We start from the raw sequence: 5,527 nt of genomic DNA on the forward strand, positions 1-5,527 counted from the left end.
TGTCTAAGAGTCGACTCTTTTTATGCCTAAGTGTTGGACCTTTACATGTGCATCTTTGAGTGTGTTTTGTCCATCATTTCTTGGCACTTTGGCCACTGTTTTGATATGGTTGAGGCCTATCCATCCTTAGTGTAAGTCCATAGATCATGCATTCGTGTATTATTGTAGGCTTACCGTATTGCATGTTATCGCATCCTTGTGGTTAGTGTCATCGTTGCATGCTTATCACTCGATATACTTACATACCTAGGTTGCATTGTAGTATTACATACTTATTGCATTACCATGTTGCTTGCATTTTAAGTTGCATTGTTCATGTTGCATGTTTCGCATTGCATTTGGCATACATACATTGCATTGTTGTTTGGTTTGGGGTGTCAAACCAAACATAAGGATCGAGGGACGTTTTGTACTTAAAGTGACGAAACGTGCCTCAATCCTCGGTCGCCGACACTCTTGACCCAACATGATAGAGTGTGTAGCATTCATTTGTTTGTTGCATTCATTCCATATTGATATGCACCTTTGACACCTTTGGCCATCATGCATCGAAATGCGTGATTGGTGGCCCAAGGGTCGAGAGCCATACTCCCTTGAGTTCATAACATGATAGGGAGGGTGGTCGTGCATACATTTGGCTTGCAAATTCCATGCCATGCACTATCTGTCCTCTGTTGCAGGAAAACCAGTGTTCTGCAGGAAGAAATGGCCGGTCGGCCACTTTCAGCGCCGGCTGACTACCAATATCCAGCCGATGGCCCCATATTTGGTCGATGACCATCCTTCCATGGCCGGTAGTCCTATCTCTTGGCCGGTGACCTCCCACAGTGCTCAAGGAGTGGTTCAGAAGCAGCCTTGGGATTTGTGCAGCTTTCGGAGGCATGAAACAGTGCAAACAGAGGCAACAGTTGGCATGGCAACGGGTTTCCGAGCAAGGCGAATTGAGCATACATCATCCAATCATTTCGAGGCGAAGCTACGGCGGCCTCTTTTATTTTATACTTAGATTGTTTTGTAATTAATTTGTTAATTAATTAAGGGTTTTGTAATATTTAATTAGCTAGGGTAGTTGATTAATTATTCGGTCTATATTATTTATTCGGACCCTCCGTCGAAAGGGCGAATTTTGTAGTAAGTGTGCGTCCGTGTGTGAATGTCTTCCAACCCCACGTCTTTCTCCCTTTTACTTACCTGCTTTTGATGGTTAGTTTTAGGCCACGTTTCAATTAGCATACTTATGTCAGCATGTTTGCATCATTCATTCGTATTACACGCACCGGGCTCGGTGCATCATACTAACTGCATTGTATTTCAATTCCAAGTTGAATACATGTGTCGATTGTTGCATCTCATATGCCATCTTAGAATAGCCGAGCCTATTGTAGTTGCATTTTTGCATGTGTTGCGTTAGGCATTCTTAGCATAGTTAGGATTCATGCATGATTTCAAATTAGCTTCTTTCTTTGGCTCGAAGTACTCGGTAAGTGTTTATGTTTTAGCATCCTTGCATGTGTGTGAGTGACTGCCATGACAGCATGCTTACCATGAGGCTATGTGCTTATGTGATATAACTGCCTGAATGCCTGTGGGTGAAGGTTGGGTTGCTTGAATTGGAATAATTTGTTGAAACCCGTGTTTTAGCCTACTTGCGAGTAGCAAACTTCAATCCATTTTCAAAACAAACGGATATGCGATGCTTTGTTCCAACTTAGACAATCTAGTCTATACTTGTATGCTGTGCACATCACATAGTAATTCTAGGCTAATAAATTGGAATAAGAATGCATGTGTTTTCAAAAAAAAAACCCGATATCATGTTTAGTAGTGGCCGATCTTTGATCGGGCGAACGGGGGTGCTCATTGCATGACCTTCCCCAATCATACCCAAGTTCCCGAGCCGAGGCAACTTTGGTGATGACGGACACGTGGCCTTAGGCATGAGTCAGGGTTTCCTAAATTCCCCCAAAATAAAATATTTAAGTGGCAACTCTGTATCTGACAAAACAGTCCATGTTTGGCACTTCTTTCTAAAAATTTATTTTTCAAAACGATTTGTCGGATTTGGACTCTTTGGTGATTTATCGATCTTGCATTGCACTTTGTGAGATTAGATTCAGAATCATGACGTCGAGTCTGAACTGTAGTGGGCCAAATGAACAAAACGGGGATTTTTCCAGGGCGTTCAGGGACGTCTACACACTCCGACGAGCAAACTAGACTCTTTAGAAAGAATTAGAGTGCAAGATGTTAGAACATACCTTCTCTTTTCACCTTGCTTTCCTTTTATGGAGTCTCTCTCCTCAGATACTATCTCATGTAGCTTAGGCCTTCATCATTGCCACGTGAGAGCTCATTTCCCTCATATTTCTTAGAAAAGGACAGTCTGGGCCCACTTAAAGTGGGGGGCCATGTTGACTTACCTAACATACACTACAAAAATTTTGGTTTTTTGCAACGGCACGGTGCCGTTGCTAATACTCTTAATCCGTTTCAAAAAACTTTTAGCGATGGCAAATGGGGGGTCACAACAGAGGGCGTTGCAAAAACCTTTTAGCGACGGTAATTTACTGCCACATATAATATGTAAAAAAGTCAGACCTTTTGCGACGGCACTGTTTTTTCGTCACTAAAAGTTTTATTTAAGACGGCAAAAAATACTTTTGCGAATGGTTTCGTTTTTTTGCAACGACATGCACATTGTCGCCAATGGTTCGAATATTTTTTGCAACGATATAGTGCTGTCGCCAAAAAAAAATGCAATATAATTATTAAAAATTTTAAAATTACCTGTTTTTTGTGACGGTGTGTGCCGTCACAAAAAAAAAAATTAAAATTAAAATTACCTGTATTAAATGAAAAATAATTGAAAAATAAACCAATAATTGCATAATAATATAAAAATTCTTGTATAGAAAAAATAATTTCTCCATAATAAAGATATTCTTGCATTCATAACTACACATTAACAAAATTACCCCACTACATAATGTTCTATAATACATATAGAATGTTTAAATACATAATGTTGTTCATAATTCAAAATAACATAAACCAAAATTACAAGTTTTGCTCCTTATTCTCTGTGGATAACAAAAACAAAAATTAGTCACATTCTTCACAGATATGCATTCCACAAGAAGCAAACTTCTACTCGAGAAATATCTGAAAACAAAAAATATATATAATTAATGACAATATAATTATGTATTAATATGTTAATTACAAAAGAACATAAAAATTTAACTACTATACAATTGCAAAAATAATTAAGTAAATAATTTTGCCTAGACCGAAATCCGACTCTAACTCCCAAACCGGTAATTGTTCTAAGAATCATAAATTAGTCTAAAGTAACTCTTTGTTTTTTTTTTTTTCTAATTATATTTTTGGTAATAACAGCCACATGCATCCACATACATTCACTTCAACTTGTCTCATTCAAAAATTTAAAATTACACATCACAAATAAGAAGAAAGGATGATCTAGACCCTTTCATTAATATGGAAAATCATATTGGCAATTTAGCATACATTCTAGAAGAAACTATTTAAAATTGATTTTTTTTTAATTTACTTAAAGAATATATTGTATAAATTGATAAAATGTTTAACTATTGTTTTTTTTTTTAATTGTATTAAGGACTCCTATATATAAATCCACAACAATTGACAAATTAATGTTTATAAGTTATAAATCCAGAATGGTACACCAAAAGGTAGTTGTATGCTCATGATAACTAATTGATACACGGCTACTTCACCTAAAATTCTGATTGAATATGAGAAACTTAACCTTCTAGGTTGGAGAAAATTTAGAAGAGACATACAAACTACTAACTTTTCCTTTGAAACTTTTAATCAAACATAAAGAGTGAATTGATTGTAATATTACCTGACTACTATCCCCATCCACAAGATCACTCGTGGCAATTCTACGCTCATACTCAACCAGAGGCCCTGCTTTGCTTACTTCTACAATCAAATCAAATTAAACCCAAATCAAAATATGAACATCATGCTAAAGATTATTTAAAAAAAAATTAAAAAGACAAAAAGACAACCTCCTTGTCACAAAGCCAAACCCTCGGCTTCTTCCACTTATCTTGTCATAGTGCTTCACTTTATTAGCCACCTCTGATGGAGTTAGTTTTGCACCTCATTTATAGCAGAGATTCTAAAAGAAGAATGAAATCGTAACAAATAAAAAAAATATGAACAAATTTAAAGCCAACAACCTTATATATTTAATCATGCATAATGAAACAAGCTCACTTAATCTTCTGAATGTTGAATGCAAAAAGTTTCATGCTTGAGATATACCAAGACTTCTATTTACAACGAGTTTTTCTAATATTTATATTTTTTAATGTCTAACTTATATTTACGACATACATTGATATGTCAAACTCATGCATGCATAACCTAAATATATCCTTCGAATGATTTCATATATGGAAGCTTATAAATAATGATGCTTTCTATTTTGAGGTCTTACTTAAGTATTAGGAAATTTAAAACAAACCTAGAACATGGATATAGGACCGCAGCGGAAAATTCGCAACATTCCGTAGACTGAAAGTTCCTCATATGTCATTCCCATGTCCACTTCATCCAGCTGTTCCACACCCCAAAAAAAATATATAGCTCAGATTTTGACCTACATAACTCTAGAAACTTCTTTTAATTCCAGATGATAACTAACAAAAATGTAAACTTGAAAGAAGCTTTGCATGCCGTCAACATCAAGAACATCAATGCATTAATGAAATAAAATTTGACAGCAAAAGAAATACACATACAAGAAGAACAAAATATCAAGGACACGAATATAGAAATGTGCTTAATTCAATACCTGGTTGTAGTTGGACCGTATAGGCTCCAATTCAGCAATGGGGGGAACAGCTTCGATTTTTGCTAAAGATGCATATCCAAGATGAGTGGCAGCCCATCGCAAAAATCTACGAAGATCCTACTTACTAATACTTCCAATTGGATTTATATCTGCTGAACTGCAATCATATTGAACCAAAAAAAAAAAGAGTAAATAATAATAATAATGCAGTTCTCATAAGCAAAACAAGTAAATTACAGATAAAGGCTACTAACAAAAGAAAGATGGAACTAGATGCAGTGGAAAAACATAAAACCAAGTTATTTATCGACACCCTTCATGAGTTAAACAAACATAATGGAAAAATGAATTGAGTAAACCATTGAAGAATATCCCCAAATTATTCCCATATGTAACCCAACTGCATGGAGTCATATATAAACTATTCTTTTTTATACATTAAATAACTGGTGTCATCAAGGTTAGCAATACAAAAAGGTAGTTTGCTTAAGAACCAAAAATATGCTATATCAAATACCTTTGTTAGGTAACCACGCAATCCTTCATCCACATTGGAGCTACCTAGTACCAGATAAAAACCTGGCTTGTTATGAACCCAAGGCATGAGGGATGCCAACATAAATGCTAGGACCATTCTTATTCAAGCTTGAATGTTTTGCAACCACAAGTTTTCAA

At 35.7% G+C, this 5,527-nt stretch overlaps 1 long non-coding RNA gene across 1 annotated transcript; it reads right to left on the bottom strand.

Moving 5' to 3' along the window:
- Positions 1-2,955: 2,955 nt before the first annotated feature.
- LOC114289972 (uncharacterized) lies at positions 2,956-4,618 on the bottom strand. The gene is made up of 4 exons (XR_003638819.2): positions 4,523-4,618; positions 4,062-4,174; positions 3,893-3,972; positions 2,956-3,162 (listed from the first exon to the last, which is right to left on the bottom strand). It is a non-coding gene; the product is annotated as an uncharacterized LOC114289972 (long non-coding RNA).
- Between the last annotated feature and the right edge of the window lie 909 nt (positions 4,619-5,527).

Source organism: Camellia sinensis, chromosome 3, assembly GCF_055761805.1.
Source record: "Camellia sinensis isolate YWXY chromosome 3, ASM5576180v1, whole genome shotgun sequence".
NCBI classification, from domain to species: Eukaryota; Viridiplantae; Streptophyta; class Magnoliopsida; order Ericales; family Theaceae; genus Camellia; species Camellia sinensis.